Source organism: Ranitomeya variabilis, chromosome 3, assembly GCF_051348905.1.
Source record: "Ranitomeya variabilis isolate aRanVar5 chromosome 3, aRanVar5.hap1, whole genome shotgun sequence".
Lineage (NCBI taxonomy): Eukaryota > Metazoa > Chordata > Amphibia > Anura > Dendrobatidae > Ranitomeya > Ranitomeya variabilis.
Genome location: NC_135234.1, coordinates 538,035,159 through 538,054,567, shown reverse-complemented (window position 1 = coordinate 538,054,567; position 19,409 = coordinate 538,035,159).

Genomic DNA, 19,409 nt, shown 5'->3' with positions numbered 1-19,409 from the left:
AAAGGTCGGAGGTACCATTAGATCAAATTTGTAAGGCGGCCACCTGGTCATCACCTTCAACCTTTTTCAGACACTACCGCTTAGACCTAGCCTCTTCATCTGACCTAACCTTCGGAAGAAGGGTTCTGCAGGCTGTGGTCCCTCCCTAAGCAATAATCTCTGCAATTCTCTCTGGTAGTGCTGTCATGGGCGACTGAGAAAGTCGTAGTTACTCACCGATAACGGTGTTTCTCAGAGCCCATGACAGCACCTGCTTATTCCCCCCCTCATCACGTGTGCGGTGAGCACATTATTTTGTGTGAAGTGTTTTTCCATATAGACACGGTGTTTACTTGTTAAGCAGTTAAGCAATGTGATAAAATTGTATATTTTTTGTTGTTGTGACTAACCTGGAGGACCTCCGATGCTCTGTAAACAAAACTGATGCAGGGGAGAGGTACCGCCCTTTTATCCTGTAGGTTTCCTGTCCCTGAAGGGCGGATCCCCTCTCTCTGGTAGTGCCTGTCATGGGCTCTGAGAAACACCGTTATCGGTGAGTAACTACGACTTTACCATACTTGCTGGATGCCTAATCCCGGACGCCCTCATCTCCTGCAAACAATCAAAAAATAATAAACCAACATATAATACTATCCTGTCTGATGTAGTCCATTTAATATTGAGTGTCTCACAGCGATCTCACGTGTAGAACAGTCACATCGGGAGATGTGACTTCTCTACCTGGCCGCCGGCGATACCCTGACAGGAGGTACTCACCTTTCTGCCATAGTCCATTTACTACTGAGAGAGCACCAGAGCTGATCAGCTGATGAACTCCGGTGAACTCTCACGGCGGCTCAGTGATACACTGCGGGAGCTATTACCTCCTGTCAGTGTATCGCCGGCGGTCGGGTAAGATCGACCTGGGACACTCGGTATTAAGTGGACTATGGCGGAAGGGTGAGTATATGTTGGTTTATTATTTTTGATTGTTTGTAGGACACACGGCCCTTGGGGGATTAGGTGTTCGGTGAGTATGTATTTTGTATCGGGAATTAGGTGGGAATGCCTTAAGTACTTGAGGCCTCTTAGCAATTGGCTGGGGACACCTTAGGAAGGTGCACACAGACACTACAAGAATCAGGAAGTGCCGGGGCTGCCGCCCTAAGCACATAGCCAGGAAGAATGCAAAGAGCAAGCTGGAGACATGAGGCACACAGCATGGAGCTTGCAGCAGACAGAAGTCACATTATGGCCCGGAGTAGTGAGTAAGTTGGTGTGTAATGCAGGTGGGGGATGGGAGGCCATGCAGTGATGCTGGCAGAGTTGTTACATAGGCTATGTTCACTTCATATAGGTCAAAGGGATTCAGAGTTCGGGGTGGGTTTCTTCCAAACAAGGACAACCAGAATCCAACTTTATTAACCCTCTGTCAGAAACAATGCCTTCACTAATGGGTTCAGAATCAATGCGCCTGTCAGGCGCAGGCTAGAAAAATGCCCATAATATCGAATTTTCTCAATTTCAGTGCTCTAAAAGTGATCAGTGACCTTCATAGGGATGTAATAAAAGAGAGTACACATAATCAGGTGCAAAAAAAACCAAAACAATTACCATAAAAGTAAAAACTCTAAAAGTACACACATTTCACAACTCCCGTCAAATAGCCCCCAGTTTTCAACTCATAACTAGTGTTGAGCATTCCGATACCGCAAGTATCGGGTATCGGCCGATACTTGCGGTATCGGAATTCCGATACCGAGATCCGATACTTTTGTGGTATCGGGAATCGGTATCGGGATTAATATCAATGTGTAAAAGAAAGAATTAAAATAAAAAATAGGGATATACTCACCTCTCCGGCGGCCCCTGGACTTTACCGCCGTAACCGGGAGTCGTTGTACCTAAGAATGCGCGCTTGAAGGGCCGTAGATGACGTCGCGGCGCTCTGATTGGTCCGTAGCGGTCGCGTGACCGCTACGCGACCAATCACAAAGCCGTGACGTCACCTAAGGTCTTTCAAGCGCTTGAAAGACCTTAGGTGACGTCACGGCTTTGTGATTGGTCGCGTAGCGGTCACGCGACCGCTACGCGACCAATCAGAAGCTGCAGACGTCTTCTAAGGTATTTCAAGCGCTTGAAAGACCTTAGGTGACGTCACGGCTTTGTGATTGGTCGCGAAGTGGTCACGCGACCGCTACGGACCAATCAGAGCGCCGTGACGTCATCTAAGGCCCTTCAAGCGTGCATTCTTAGGTACAACGGCTCCCGGTTACGGCGGTAAAGTCCAGGGCGCGTCAGAGGGTGAGTATATCCCTATTTTTTATTTTAATTCTTTCTTTTACACATTGATATGGATCCCAGGGCCTGAAGGAGAGTTTCCTCTCCTTCAGACCCTGGGAACCATACAGGATACCGTCCGATACTTGGTGTCCCATTGACTTGTATTGGTATCGGGTATCGGTATCGGATTAGATCCGATACTTTGCCGGTATCGGCCGATACTTTCCGATACCGATACTTTCAAGTATCGGACGGTATCGCTCAACACTACTCATAACCATTATTAAAAAAGTGAATATAGGGGAAAAAAGCTTAATTTTAAGCTAACTAAAATGGTATTAGACACATATTCATTTAAAATTAGATGTTAAAGGTTCACCAGAAAAAAACACATTTGCAGAGCAAAGAGCAAGAATTGCACATCATTTTTGCATGTGTCCGGCAGATTGCATTATGACGTTTGTGACAGTCACAATTAGAAAGCCTTCTGTGTCTGCTTTTCATGGTGCAGGTGGTGCATCTTCTTTTGTGAGGTGGTAGATTTTCACTATCATCTTCTGGGCGGAATCTTTTGAAAATACAGCTGCAAAAGGGGCAGCACGTCTTAGCTGCCTAGGTCTCTGAACAGATGCACTACAGGATGCTCTTTTGAAGGCTAGAGGGGATACTGATAAATTTCATACTTCTCCTGCTTAGTTCTCCAACCACTAGTTCATGGGCCAATTTTTTCAGATAGGCTCTTCTACGGAGTGGTTCAAACTGGTTTCCAAGGTAAATGACTTCTGAATTTATGAATTTATACCACCCAAATTCAACATAGTGACAAATATGACCATTGGCCAGCGCCTGGAGTTTCTGCTGATGCTGAAAGTTGAGCACATCTGATCAGCTGTATCAACAATCCCTTTGGTTGCATTATAGAATGTAATGCTTTCCATTTTTTTTGTGCTTCAGACCCAGGATTGATGGCATCATCATCATGAAGCGTTGAGACAAGAATTACATTTTTCTTTTCGCTCAGTACATAGGAAACCAAAGCCTTTATTGAATGCAAACATCCTGCTGTACTGTTTTCTCCCTTTCACATTTACAAACTGTGGCATCAATTCTTTTTTATTTTTTCTTACAGTACCTACATGTGAAAGATTCTGCTTTTCCAGATAATCAATCAGATCACAATTTGAAAACAAATTGTCTGCTGTTATATTGTGGCCTGATCCAAATAAGGGCTCAGCCATCCTTTTTACATTATTTGTTGCTGACATGGTATGGACCTTCTTGCTGTTTTCCTGCATAAATTTCAAGGTTGTATGTGTAGGTCTTCCTAGCATCAACAAGTGTATAAATTTAAATTTATTTTACTGAATATAAGACGCATTGGATTATAAAACGCACCCCACATTTTGAGGAGAAAAATAGGGAAAAAAAAGTTTTTGTTTTTTTTAACCCCTTTCTAACATATGACGTACTATCCCGTCGAGGTAGGGTGGGCCCGTATGACCACCGACGGGATAGTACGTCATACGCGATCGGCCGCGCTCACGGGGGGAGCGCGGCCGATCGCGGCCGGGTGTCAGCTGCATATCACAGCTGACATCTGGCACTATGTGCCAGGACCGCCCCCGGCACATTAACCCCCGGCACACCGCGATCAAACATGATCGCGGTGTGCCGGCGGTATAGGGAAGCATCGCGCAGGGAGGGGGCTCCCTGCGGGCTTCCCTGAGACCCCCGGAGCAACGCGATGTGATCGCGTTGCTCTGAGGGTCTCCTACCTCCTTCCTCGCTGCAGGTCCCGGATCCAAGATGGCCACGGCATCCGGGTCCTGCAGGGAGGGAGGTGGCTTACCGAGTGCCTGCTCAGAGCAAGCGCTTGGTAAGCCTGCAGTGCTGTGAGGCAGATCGGTGATCTGACAGAGTGCTGTGCACACTGTCTGATCACCGATCTGTAATGTCCCCCCCTGGGACAAAGTAAAAAAAAAAATTTTCCACGTGTAAAAAAAAAAAAGAAAATCCTAAATAAAGAAAAAAATATATATATTATTCCCATAAATACATTTCTTTATCTAAATAAAAAAAAAACAATAAAAGCACACATATTTAGAATCGCCGCGTCCGTAATGACCCAACCTATAAAACTGCCCTGTTGTGAATTAGACTTTTTGGCTCCCTCTGGTGGTTACTAGTGATATGACTCTGGGATTTTCTTCCCTCAGTTTGTACCCACCTGGGCCGTTAGTCCAGGGGTGTTGCTATATAAACCTCCTGGATCCTTAGTCCAGTGCCTGGCATCGTTGTAATCAGATCCTTTTTGTTTGCTCCCATCTGCTGGCCCTGGTTCGTGCAAAATTAAGCTAAGTCCTGCTTCTTTGTTTTTTCAGTTATTTGCTTGCTCTCATTTTTGTCCAGCTTGTACTAAATGTGATTCCTGACCTTGCTGGAAGCTCTAGGGGGCTGGTGTTCTCCCCCCGGGCCGTTAGACGGTTCGGGGGTTCTTGAATTTCCAGCGTGGATATTTTTGATAGGGTTTTTTGCTGACCATATAAGTTATCTTACTATATTCTGCTATTAGCTAGTGGGCCTCTCTTTGCTTAATACCTAGCTCATTCTTACGTTTGTCTTTTCCTCTTACCTCACCGTTATTATTTGTTGGGGGCTTGTATCCAATTTTTTTGGGTCTTTTCTCTGGAGGCAAGAAAGGTCTTTCTTTTCCCTTCTAGGGTTAGTTAGTTCTCCGGCTGGCGCGAGACGTCTAGAATCAACGTAGGCACGTTCCCCGGCTGCTGCTATTTGTGGTGCTAGGATTAGATATATGGTCAGCCCAGTTACCACTGCCCTATGAGCTGGTTTTTGTGTTTGCAGACTTAGTAACTATTTCTGAGACCCTCTGCCATTGGGGTCATAACAGTATGCCAGGCCAACATTGAATGTTAATGCATTGCAGAAGTGGGATTATAAGAAAGGAAATTCTGAGGTTTTTTTTTTTTTTCTTTCCTCTCTTCCTCCCCTTTACCTTTGAGTGGCTTGTGCTTGCTGCAGACATGAATGTCCAGACCTTGATTACAAGTGTAGACCAGCTTGCTGCTCGTGTGCAGGGCATACAAGATTTTGTTACCAGTAGTCCTATGTCTGAACCTAAAATACCTATTCCTGAACTGTTTTCTGGAGACCGATTTAGGTTTAGGAATTTCAGGAATAATTGTAAATTGTTTCTTTCTCTGAGACCCCGTTCATTTGGAGATTCAGCTCAGCAAGTTAAAATTGTTATCTCTTTTTTACGGGGCGACCCTCAGGATTGGGCTTTCTCGCTAGCGCCAGGAGATCCGGCATTGGCAAATATTGATGCGTTTTTTTCTGGCGCTCGGATTGCTTTACGAGGAACCCAATCTTGAAGTTCAGGCAGAAAAAGCCTTGCTGTCTATTTCTCAAGGCCAGGATGAAGTTGAAGTGTATTGCCAAAAATTTCGGAAATGGTCCGTGCTTACTCAGTGGAATGAGTGTGCTCTGGCCGCAAATTTCAGAAATGGCCTTTCTGAAGCCATTAAGAATGTGATGGTGGGTTTCCCCATTCCTACAAGTCTGAATGATTCCATGGCGCTGGCTATTCAAATTGACCGGTGTTTGCGGGAGCGCAAAACCGCTAATCCTCTGGTGGTGTTGTCTGAACAAACACCTGATTTAATGCAATGTGATAGAATTGAGACTAGAAATGAGCGGAAAAATCATAGACGTCAGAATGGGTTGTGTTTTTACTGTGGTGATTCTACACATGTTATATCAGCATGCTCTAAACGCCTAACAAGGGTTGTTAGTCCTGTCGCCATTGGTAATTTGCAACCTAAATTTATTTTGTCTGTGACTTTAATTTGCTCATTGTCTTCTTACCCTGTTATGGCGTTTGTGGATTCAGGTGCTGCCCTGAGTCTTATGGATCTGTCATTTGCCAAGCGTTGTGGTTTTGTTCTTGAACCGTTGGTAAATCCTATTCCTCTTAGAGGTATTGATGCAACGCCATTGGCGGAAAATAAACCGCAGTTTTGGACGCAGGTAACCATGTGCATGACTCCTGAACATCGGGAGGTGATTCGTTTTCTTGTTCTGCATAAAATGCATGATTTGGTCGTTTTGGGTCTGCCATGGTTACAGACCCACAATCCAGTCTTGGATTGGAAGGCAATGTCTGTGTCAAGTTGGGGCTGTCAGGGAATTCATGCTGATTCCCCGCCGGTGTCTATTGCTTCCTCTATTCCTTCGGAAGTTCCTGAGTATTTGTCTGATTATCAGGATGTATTCAGCGAGTCCAGATCCAGTGCTCTGCCTCCTCATAGGGACTGTGACTGCGCCATAGATTTGATTCCATGTAGTAAATTTCCTAAGGGAAGATTATTTAATCTGTCTGTACCTGAGCATGCCGCAATGCGTTCGTATATCAAGGAGTCTCTGGAGAAGGGGCATATCCGTCCATCCTCTTCCCCTCTTGGTGCGGGATTCTTTTTTGTGGCCAAGAAGGACGGATCTTTGAGACCTTGTATTGACTATCGGCTTCTGAATAAAATCACTGTTAAATTTCAGTATCCTTTGCCTCTGTTGTCGGACTTGTTTGCCCGGATTAAAGGTGCCAAGTGGTTCACCAAGATAGATCTACGTGGTGCGCACAACCTTGTGCGCATTAAGCAAGGAGATGAATGGAAGACTGCATTTAATACGCCCGAAGGTCATTTTGAGTACTTGGTGATGCCTTTTGGGCTCTCTAATGCTCCCTCAGTGTTTCAGTCCTTTATGCATGATATTTTCCGGAAGTATCTGGATAAATTTATGATTGTTTATCTGGATGATATTCTGGTTTTCTCTGAAGATTGGGACTAACATGTGGAGCAGGTCAGGATGGTGTTTCAGGTTTTGCGTAAGAACGCGTTGTTTGTTAAGGGCTCAAAGTGTCTCTTTGGAGTACAGAAGGTTCCCTTTTTGGGGTTTATTTTTTCCCCTTCTGCTGTGGAGATGGACCCAGTTAAGGTCCGAGCTATTCATGATTGGACTCAACCCACGTCAGTTAAGAGTCTTCAGAAGTTCTTGGGTTTTGCTAACTTCTACCGTCGTTTTATCGCTAATTTTTCTAGCGTTGTTAAACCTTTGACGGATATGACCAAGAAAGGTTCTGATGTTGCTAACTGGGCTCCTGCAGCCGTGGAGGCGTTCCAAGAGTTGAAGCGCCGGTTTACTTCGGCGCCTGTTTTGTGCCAGCCTGATGTCTCACTTCCCTTTCAGGTCGAAGTGGATGCTTCTGAGATTGGGGCAGGGGCCGTTTTGTCACAGAGAGGCCCTGGTTGCTCGGTAATGAGACCATGTGCTTTCTTCTCTAGGAAGTTTTCGCCTGCTGAGCGGAATTATGATGTTGGCAATCGGGAGTTGCTGGCCATGAAGTGGGCATTTGAGGAGTGGCGTCATTGGCTCGAGGGTGCTAAGCATCGTGTGGTGATCCTGACTGATCACAAAAATTTGATGTATCTCGAGTCTGCTAAACGCCTGAATCCTAGACAGGCCCGCTGGTCATTGTTTTTCTCCCGTTTTGACTTTGTGGTCTCGTATTTACCAGGTTCAAAGAATGTGAAGGCTGATGCTCTTTCAAGGAGCTTTGTGCCTGACTCTCCTGGAGTCGTAGAACCTGTTGGTATTCTTAAAGAGGGAGTTATCTTGACAGCCATTTCTCCTGATTTGCGACGCGTGTTGCAGAGATTTCAGGCTGGTAGACCTGACTCTTGTCCACCTGACAGACTGTTTGTTCCTGATAAGTGGACCAGCAGAGTCATTTCCGAGGTTCATTCCTCGGTGTTGGCAGGTCATCCGGGAATTTTTGGCACCAGAGATCTGGTGGCTAGGTCCTTTTGGTGGCCTTCCTTGTCACGGGATGTGCGGTTATTTGTGCAGTCCTGTGGGACTTGTGCTCGAGCTAAGCCTTGCTGTTCTCGTGCCAGCGGGTTGCTCTTGCCCTTGCCTGTCCCGAAGAGGCCTTGGAGACACATTTCCATGGATTTCATTTCTGATCTCCCGGTGTCTCAGGGCATGTCTGTCATTTGGGTGGTATGTGATCGCTTTTCTAAAATGGTCCATTTGGTGCCTTTGCCTAAGCTGCCTTCCTCTTCCGATCTGGTTCCTGTGTTCTTTCAGAATGTGGTTAGTTTACACGGCATTCCTGAGAATATTGTGTCTGACAGAGGATCCCAGTTTGTTTCCAGGTTCTGGCGATCCTTTTGTACTAGGATGGGCATTGATTTGTCGTTCTCGTCTGCCTTTCATCCTCAGACTAATGGACAAACGGAGCGAACTAATCAGACTCTGGAGGCTTATTTGAGGTGTTTTGTTTCGGCAGATCAGGATGATTGGGTGACCTTCTTGCCGTTGGCTGAGTTTGCCCTTAATAATCGGGCTAGTTCCGCTACTTTGGTTTCGCCATTTTTCTGCAACTCTGGTTTCCATCCTCGTTTTTCCTCGGGACATGTGGAGCCTTCTGACTGTCCTGGGGTGGATTCTGTGGTGGATAGGTTGCAGCAGATCTGGAATCATGTGGTGGACAACTTGAAGTTGTCACAGGAGAAGGCTCAGCGTTTTGCCAACCGCCGCCGCGGTGTGGGTCCCCGACTGCGTGTTGGGGATTTGGTATGGCTGTCTTCTCGATTTGTTCCTATGAAGGTCTCCTCTCCTAAATTTAAGCCTCGCTTCATCGGTCCTTACAAGATATTGGAAATTCTTAATCCAGTGTCCTTTCGCTTGGATCTTCCGGTGTCGTTTGCCATTCACAACGTGTTCCATAGGTCTTTGTTGCGGCGCTACGTTGTGCCTGTGGTTCCTTCTGTTGAGCCTCCTGCTCCGGTGTTGGTTGAGGGCGAGTTGGAGTACGTGGTGGAGAAGATCTTGGATTCTCGTCTCTCCAGACGGAGGCTTCAGTATCTGGTCAAGTGGAAGGGCTATGGTCAGGAGGATAATTCCTGGGTGGTTGCCTCTGATGTGCATGCGGCTGATTTAGTTCGTGCCTTTCACGCTGCTCATCCTGATCGCCCTGGTGGTCGCAGTGAGGGTTCGGTGACCCCTCCTTAAGGGGGGGTACTGTTGTGAATTAGACTTTTTGGCTCCCTCTAGTGGTTACTAGTGATATGACTCTGGGATTTTCTTCCCTCAGTTTGTACCCACCTGGGCCGTTAGTCCAGGGGTGTTGCTATATAAAGTCCTGCTTCTTTGTTTTTTTCAGTTATTTGCTTGCTCTCATTTTTGTCCAGCTTGTACTAAATGTGATTCCTGACCTTGCTGGAAGCTCTAGGGGGCTGGTGTTCTCCCCCCGGGCCGTTAGACGGTTCGGGGGTTCTTGAATTTCCAGCGTGGATATTTTTGATAGGGTTTTTTGCTGACCATATAAGTTATCTTACTATATTCTGCTATTAGCTAGTGGGCCTCTCTTTGCTTAATACCTAGCTCATTCTTACGTTTGTCTTTTCCTCTTACCTCACCGTTATTATTTGTTGGGGGCTTGTATCCAATTTTTTGGGGTCTTTTCTCTGGAGGCAAGAAAGGTCTTTCTTTTCCCTTCTAGGGTTAGTTAGTTCTCCGGCTGGCGCGAGACGTCTAGAATCAACGTAGGCACGTTCCCCGGCTGCTGCTATTTGTGGTGCTAGGATTAGATATATGGTCAGCCCAGTTACCACTGCCCTATGAGCTGGTTTTTGTGTTTGCAGACTTAGTAACTATTTCTGAGACCCTCTGCCATTGGGGTCATAACACTGCCCCTCTAGTTAACCCCTTCAGTAAACACCGTAAGAAAAAAAAAAAAAAACGAGGCATAAAACAACGCTTTATTACCATACCGCGGAACAAAAAGTGGAATAACACGCGATAAAAAAGACAGATATAAATAACCATGGTACCGCTGAAAACATCATCTTGTCCCGCAAAAAACAAGCCGCCATACAGCATCATCAGCAAAAAATTAAAAAAGTTATAGTCCTGAGAATAAAGCGATACCAAAATAATTATTTTTTCTATAAAATAGTTTTTATCGTATAAAAGCGCCAAAACATAAAAAAAGATATAAATGAGATATCGATGTAATCGTACTGACCCGACGAATAAAACTGCTTTATCAATTTTACAAAACGCGGAACGGTATAAACGCCTCCCCCAAAAGAAATTCATGAATAGCTGGTTTTTGATCATTCTGCCTCACAAAAATCGGAATAAAAAGCGATCAAAAAATGTTACATGCCCGAAAATGATACCAATAAAAACGTCAACTCGTCCCGCAAAAAACAAGACCTCACATGACTCTGGACTCAAATATGGAAAAATTATAGCTCTCAAAATGTGGTAACGCAAAATATTTTTTGCAATAAAAAGCGTCTTTCAGTGTGTGACGGCTGCCAATCATAAATATCCGCTAAATAACCTGCTATAAAAGTAAATCAAACCCCCCTTCATCACCCCCTTAGTTAGGGAAAAATAAAAAAATAAAAAAAATGTATTTATTTCCATTTTCCCATTAGGGTTAGGGCTAGGGTTAGGGCTAGGGTTAGGGCTAGGGTTAGGGTTAGGGCTAGGGTTAGGGCTAGGGTTGGGGCTAGGGTTAAGGCTACAGTTAGGGTTGGGGCTAAAGTTAGGGTTAGGGTTTGGATTACATTTACGGTTGGGAATAGGGTTGGGTGTGTCTGGGTTGGTTAGGGTTACTGTTGGGATTAGGGTAAGGGGTGTGTTTGGATTAGGGTATCAGTTATAATTGGGGGGTTTCCACTGTTTAGGCACATCAGGGGCTCTCCAAACGGAACATGGCATCCGATCTCAATTCCAGCCAATTCTGCGTTGAAAAAGTAAAGCAGTGCTCCTTCCCTTCAGAGCTCTCCCGTGTGCCCAAACAGGGGTTTACCCCAACATATGGGGTATCGGCGTACTCAGGACAAATTGGACAACATCTTTTGGGGTCCAATTTCTCCTGTTACCCTTGGGAAAAAAACAAAACTGGGGGCTAAAAATAAATTTTGTGGGAAAAAAAAAGATTTTTTATTTTCACGGCTCTGCGTTGTAAACTGTAGTGAAACACTTGGGGGTTCAAAGTTCTCACAACACATATAGATAAGTTCCTTGGGGGGTCTAGTTTCCAATATGGGGTCACTTGTGGGGGGTTTGTACTGTTTGGGTACATCAGGGGCTCTGCAAATGCAACGTGACGCCTGCAGACCAATCCATTTAAGTCTGCATTCCAAATGGCGCTCCTTCCCTTCTGAGCTCTGTCATGCGCCCAAACAGTGGTTCCCCCCCACATATGGGGTATCAGCGTACTAGGACAAATTGGACAACAACTTTTGGGGTCCAATTTATCCTGATACCCTTGTGAAAATACAAAACGGGGCTAAAAAATCATTTTTGTGAAAAAAAAATAATAATTTTTATTTTCACGGCTCTGCATTATAAACTGTAGTGAAACATTTGGGGGTTCAAAGCTCTCAAAACACATCTAGATAAGTTCCTTAGGGGGTCTACTTTCCAAAATGGTGTCACTTGTGGGGGTTTTTAATGTTTAGGCACATCAGGGGCTCTCCAAACGCAACATGGCGTCCCATCTTAATTCCAGTCAATTTTGCATTGAAAAGTAAAATAGCGCTCCTTCCCTTCCGAGCTCTGCTATGCGCTCAAACAGTGGTTTACCCCCACATATGGGGTATCGTCGTACTCAGGACAAATTGCACAACAACTTTTGTGGTCTAATTTCTTCTCTTACCCTTGGGGAAATAAAAAAATGGGGGCGAAAAGATCATTTTTGTGAAAAAATATGATTTTTTATTTTTACGGCTCTGCATTATAAACTTCTGTGAAGCACTTGTTGGGTCAAAGTGATCAACACACATCTAGATAAGTTCCTTAAGGGGTCTACTTTCCAAAATGGTGTCACTTGTGGGGGGTTTCAATGTTTAGGCACATCATGGGCTCTGCAAACGCAACATGGTGTCCCATCTCAATTCCAGTCAATTTTGCATTGAAAAGTCAAATGGCGCTCCTTCCCTTCCGAGCTCTGCCCTGCGCCCAAACAACGGTTTACACCCACATATGGGGTATCAGCGTACTCAGGACAAATTGCACAACAATCTTTGGGGTCCAATTTCTTCCCTTACCCTCGGGAAAATAAAAAATTGGGGGCAAAAAGATCATTTTTGTGGAAAAATATGATTTTTTATTTTTACGGCTCTGCATTATAAGCTTCTGTGACGCACTTGTTCGGTCAAAGTGCTCACCACACATCTAGATAAGTTCCTTAGGGGGTCTACTTTCCAAAATGGTGTCACTTGTGGGGGGTTTCAATGTTTAGGCACATCAGGGGCTCTCCAAATGCAACATGGCGTCCCATCTCAATTCCAGTCAATTTTGCATTGAAAAGTCAAATGGCGCTCCTTTCCTTCCGAGCTCTGCCATGCGCCCAAACAGTGGTTTACCCCCACATATGGGGTATCAGCGTACTCAGGACAAATTGTACAACAACTTTTGGGGTCCATTTTCTCCTGTTACCCTTGGTAAAATAAAACAAATTGGAGCTGAAATAAATTTTGTGTGAAAAAAAGGTAAATGTTCATTTTTATTTAAACATTCCAAAAATTCCTGTGAAACACCTGAAGGGTTAATAAACTTCTTGAAAGTGGTTTTGAGTACCTTGAGGGGTGCAGTTTTTAGAATGGTGTCACACTTGGGTATTTTCTATCATATAGACCCCTCAAAATTACTTCAAATGAGATGTGGTCCCTAAAAAAAAATGGTGTTGTAAAAATGAGAAATTTCTGGTCAAATTTTAACCCTTATAACTCCCTAACAAAAAAAATGTTCGTTCCAAAATTGTGCTCATGTAAAGTAGACATGTGGGAAATGTTACTTATTAAGTGTTTTGTGTGACATATGTCTGTGATTTAAGGGCATAAAAATTCAAAGTTGGAAAATTGCAAAATTTTAAAAATTTTCACCAAATATTCGTTTTTTTCACAAATAAACACAAGTTATATCGAAGAAATTTTACCACTATCATGAAGTACAATATGTCACGAGAAAACAAAGTCAGAATCGCCAAGATCCGTTGAAGCTTTCTAGAGTTATAACCTCATAAAGGGACAGTGGTCAGAATTGGAAAAATTGGCCTGGTCATTAACGTGCAAACCACCCTTGGGGTTGAAGGGGTTAAAATGGTGGTGCTTCTTATAATTCATGCATCTTATTGCTTACCGGGGTGGTGGCTGCGGTGAAGCGGGGTCCCATGGTCACTGCTGGAGGAGGCAAGAGTGGAGCGTTGCTGGAGACACAGGCTGGGATGAGGGAGTGTTCCGATGTGCGGCAGGCTGCTGCGGTTGTTTGGTGCTGCGGGGGCTCTGCCGACATTTTGTGAAAGCCCAGAGCCCCGCACTTACATGGTTTCCTATGCGGTGGACTCCAGGAAAATGGCTGCCGGTGGCGGCGCATGCGCAGATGGAGATCTCGGCACCAAGATCTTGTGAGATGAGATATCAGCGCTGTCAGATCAGTTGTTCCTGATGGAGGGTTAAGACATTTGGTGATAGATGTGACCAGTGGTGAAACTTAAGTCTGATGGGCAATGGAAAATGTGGACCAGGGCCAGCGTCAGCACCCGGGCAAGTGCTGGGGCCCTGGTGAAAAGGGGGGCCCATTCACGGTACGGTACACTGAGGCTCTAGGGGGGCCCCTGAAGGCAGGGCTGGCGTTAGGGGCAGGTAGCTGCCCCAGGGGCCCTCATCTAGTGGCACATCACGCAGCCGCTATGGGGCCCCTGCTGCCAGCGCCGACTCCCCCGCCGCCGAATTGACATACCGACATCTGCCATTACATTTCAAAGCAATGATGGAGGAGAGAACGTCAGCTGATGCTCCCTCTCCCATCATTCCCCGCTCTGCCTCTGACACTGCGGGTACGCGATGACATCATCGCGCACTCACTGTGTGCCGGGCAGTGCAGCCGTTGAGACGGGAGCAGGGAACGGCGCGGGCACGAGAAGAGGTGAGGAGTGTGGGGTTTTTTTTACTATAACAGTGAGTACTGGACTGTGAGGCTATTCTCGAGGGGGAGATGTGGGCTGTGCTATATACGTGGCTGTGCTACATGCTACATGAGCTGTGTTATATACTACGTGGCTGTGCTATATACTACATGGCTGTGCTATATGCTACGTGGGCTGTGTTATATACTACGTGGGCTGTGTTATATGCTACGTTGCTGTGCTATATACTACCATATATACTCGAGTATAAGCCGAGATTTTCAGCCCATTTTTTGGGCTGAAAGTCCCCCTCTCGGCTTATACTCGAGTCATTCCCAGGGGTTGGCAGGGGAGGGGGAGCGGGGGCTGTCTAATTATACTTACCTACTCCTGGCGCGGTCCCTGCAGGTCCCTGGCTCCCAGGCGCCCCAGCTTTTTTCTGTACTGAGCGGTCACATGGTACCGCTCATTACAGTAATAAATATGCGGCTCCACCTCCCATAGGGGTGGAGCCGCATATTCATTACTGTATTGAGCGGTAACGGTGACCGCTCAGTACAGGATTAAGCTGCGGCTGTGGGGAAGAAGGGACTGCACAGCACCAGGAGCAGGTGAGTATAATGGGGAGGGGAAGCGCAGCACTGCGCGATATTCACCTTCTCGTTCCGGCACTGCTCCGTCTTCAGCGTCTACTGCAGTGACGCTCAGGTCAAAAGGCATGGTGACGTGGTTAGTGCGCGCCCTCTGCCTGAAGACGCTGAAGATGGATCGGCGCCGGAACAAAGTCAGGTGAATATTGAAAGTGCCGGGCCTGAGCAACAGAGAGATGAGTATGTGATTTTTTTTTTTTATCATAGCAACAGCAAATGGGGCAAATGTCTGTATGGGGCATCTTATGGGGCCATAATGTTTGTGCAGCACTATATGGGGCAAGTGTCTGTATGGGGCATGTTATGGGGCCATAACGTTTGTGCAGAATTATATGGGGCAAGTGTCTGTATGGAGCATCTTATGGGGCCATAACGTTTGTGCAGCACTATATGGGGCAAGTGTCTATGGGGCATCTTATGGGGCCATAACGTTTGTGCAGCACTATAAGGGGCAAGTGTCTGTATGGGGCCATAATCAACGTTTGTGCAGCACTATATGGGGCAAATATCTTTATGGAGCATTTTATGGGGCCGTAATCAAGGTTTGTGCAGCACTATATGGGGCAAATATCTTTATGGAGCATCTAATAGGGCCATAATCAACATTTGTGCAGCATTATATTGGGCAAATGTGTCTATGGAGCATCTTATGGGGCCATTATTAACCTTTATGCAGGATTATATGGGGCATATTTTAATATGGAGCATGTTATGGGGCTATCGTAAACTGTATGGAGCATTATATGGGGCTCCTGATTCAATATGGATATTCAAAAACACTTAACCCACTGATGTCTCAATTAATTTTACTTTTATTGGTATCTATTTTTACTTTTGACATTTACCGGTAGCTGCTGCATTTCCCACCCTAGGCTTATACTTGAGTCATTAAGTTTTCCCAGTTTTTTGTGGCAAAATTAGGAGGGTCGGCTTATACTCGAGTCGGCTTATACTCGAGTATATACGGTACTTGGCTGTGCTATATACTACGTAGCTTTGTTATATGCTACATGGGCTGTGTTATATACTACGTGGCTGTGATATATACTACGTGGCTGTGCTATATACTACGTGGGCTGTGTTATATGCTACGTGAGCTGTGCTATGGACTACGTGGCTGTGCTATATACTATGTGGCTGTGCTATATACTACGTGGCTGTGCTATATACTACCCATTTTGCACTTTTATAGATGTTCTACGTTAATACTTTCTAATGCTTACTTTAAAAAGTTTTCCATTAAAAAATTGTCATATTCAATATATGCAGTTTTTTCTTTGCAGCAAGTTCAGCTAACAAAATGCCTACTGGTAACTGAGGAAAAGGGAGTAGGTCACAAAAATTGACATATAAGGGGTTGACTTATATAAAGCCCCTCTGCTGTATGGTATTGTAGAATTTACAATAGCTATCACTCATGTAAGAAGTGAAATCTGGCATTGTACTATACCTATATTTCTCTAGAAACACCAAAAGGATTGGAGTACATAGACCACCACAAAATGACTAAAATGTAAGAAATTTTATTAGGTCAATACAATCAGTAAAAGCCATACATATTGGCAAAAAGGAGGAAAAATAAGTGTAGAGACACACCGGTACAGCAAAGGAGACGCAGGGACCGTGCCAGTGATTATGGATGAGCAGGACTAACTGATTAAATTACATGTTTATGGTGTGGGTGATCCACCCATTGATCCTGCTGATTATATGGATTTATTATAAGTTTTTGTCTTACTACACCCCTGGTTATTTATGAGTCTTTGCTTATCTCCTTTGCTGTACAAGTGTGTCTCTACACTTATTTTTCCTCCTTTTTTTTCACTGATTGTATTGACTTAATAAAATTTCTTACATTTTAGTCTTTTTGTGATGGTCTATGTACTCCAAACCTTTTGTTGTTTCTAATTCTATGGGAGTATTCCATCTATCTACATATATAGTGCATTAATGCATTTATTACGGGAGCGAGACCGTGGTTCTCCTTGGCTGTGGTATTTTGGTTTGTTGGTTGTGACTGTGCAATTACCTATATTTCTCTGCTGTATCTGTGCATCATGAATCGTGGTATGTGTGAGGCTAGAGTCACACTTGGCGTAAGACAATACGCCACGTATTATACGTCCGTACTACGGCCGTAATACGGAGAAATGTTCCCAAAATAGTGATCCGTGGTCAGGGTGTGTCAGCGTATTTTGCGCATGGCATCCTCCGTATGTAATCCGTATGGCATCCGTACTGCGAGATTTTCGCGCAGGCTTGCAAAACCGACATCTAATGGATTTATGTGCTCAAATGTTCGGGAAAACATATATACAGTGTATATATATATATACACTCACTGGCCACTTTATTAGGTACACCTGTCCAACTTCTTGTTAACACTTAATTTCTAATCAGCCAATTGCATGGTGGCAACTCAGTGCATTTAGGCATGTAGACATGGTCAAGACAATCTCCTGCAGTTCAAACCGAGCATCAGTATGGGGAAGAAAGGTGATTTGAGTGCCTTTGAACGTGGCATGGTTGTTGGTGCCAGAAGGGCTGGTCTGAGTATTTCAGAAACTGCTGATCTACTGGGATTTTCACGCACAACCATCTCTAGGGTTTACAGAGAATGGTCCGAAAAAGAAAAAAAATCCAGTGAGCGGCAGTTCTGTGGGCGGAAATGCCTTGTTGATGCCAGAGGTCAGAGGAGAATGGGCAGACTGGTTCGAGCTGATAGAAAGGCAACAGTGACTCAAATCGCCACCCGTTACAACCAAGGTAGGCCTAAGAGCATCTCTAAATGCACAGTGCGTCGAAATTTGAGGCAGATGGGCTACCGCAGCAGAAGACCACACCGGGTACCACTCCTTTCAGCTAAGAACAGGAAACGGAGGCTACAATTTGTACAAGCTCATCGAAATTGGACAGTAGAAGATTGGAAAAACGTTGCTTGGTCTGATGAGTCTCGATTTCTGCTGCGACATTCGGATGGTAGGGTCAGAATTTGGCGTAAACAACATGAAAGCATGGATCCATCCTGCCTTGTATGGAGCATCTTTGGGATGTGCAGCCGACAAATCTGCGGCAACTGTGTGATGCCATCATGTCAATATGGACCAAAATCTCTGAGGAATGCTTCCAGCACCTTGTTGAATCTATGCCACGAAGAATTGAGGTAGTTCTGAAGGCAAAAGGGGGTCCAACCCGTTACTAGCATGGTGTACCTAATAAAGTGGCCGGTGAGTGTATATATATATATATATATGTCATTGAGACACATATATATATATATTCTGTATTTAGATTTCATTCAGCGCGATATCTGTGAACAGCCGGTAATTCAATTGCCGGCTTCTCATTTCTCCTGCACAAACCCGACAGGATATGAGACATGGTTTACATACAGTAAACCATCTCATATCCCCTTTTTTTTGCATATTCCACACTACTAATGTTAGTAGTGTGCATGTGCAAAATTTCAGCGCTGTAGCTGCTGAAATAAAGGGTTAAATGGCGGAAAAAATTGGCGTGGGCTCCCGCGCAATTTTCTCCGCCAGAATGGTAAAGCCAGTGACTGAGGGCAGATATTAATAGCCAGGAGAGGGTCCATGGTTATTGGCCCCCCCGTGGCTAAAAACATCTGCCCCCAGCCACCCCAGAAAAGGCACATCTGGAAGATGCGCCTATTCTGGCACTTGGCCACTCTCTTCCCACTCCCTGTAGCGGTGGGATATGGGGTAATGAAGGGTTAATGCCACCTTGCTATTGTAAGGTGACATTAAGCCAGATTAATAATGGAGAGGCGTCAATTATGACACCTATCCATTATTAATCCAATTGTTTGAAAGGGTTAATAAACACACACACACATGATTTAAAAGTATTTTAATGAAATAAACACAGCGGTTGTTTTAATAATTTATTGCTCTCTCAATCCATTTCCAGGCCCTCGCTTGGAAAAATAATAAACGCACAAGATACATACCTTCTGATGTCAGATCATGTCCAACGAGGTAATCCATCTGAAGGGGTTAACTAATATTACAGGCACGAGCTGCGATAAACCACTCGCTCGTGCCTGTAATCCCCGAGTGCTGAAAGGAAAGCTGGATCTGTACTTACATTCAGTCGCGGTGATGCGCCCCTGCTGGATGTTCTCATAAACTGCAGCCTGGGAACTTTTTCCCACGCTCCAGGTCATATGAGGACATCCACCAGGGGGCGCATCACCGCGACTGAAGGAAATGTAGGTCAATGACCTACATTTCATTCATTCACCGGGGATTACAGGCACGAGCACAGCTGCATTATAGCAGGGCTCGTGCCTGTAAAATTATTAACCCCTTCAGATGGATTACATCGTGGGAAGTGATCTGACATCAGAAGGTATGTATCTTGTGCGTTTATTATTTTGCCAAGCGAGGGCCTGGAAATGGATTGAGAGAGCAATAAATTATTAAAACAACCGCTGTGTTTATTTCATTAAAATACTTTTAAATCAT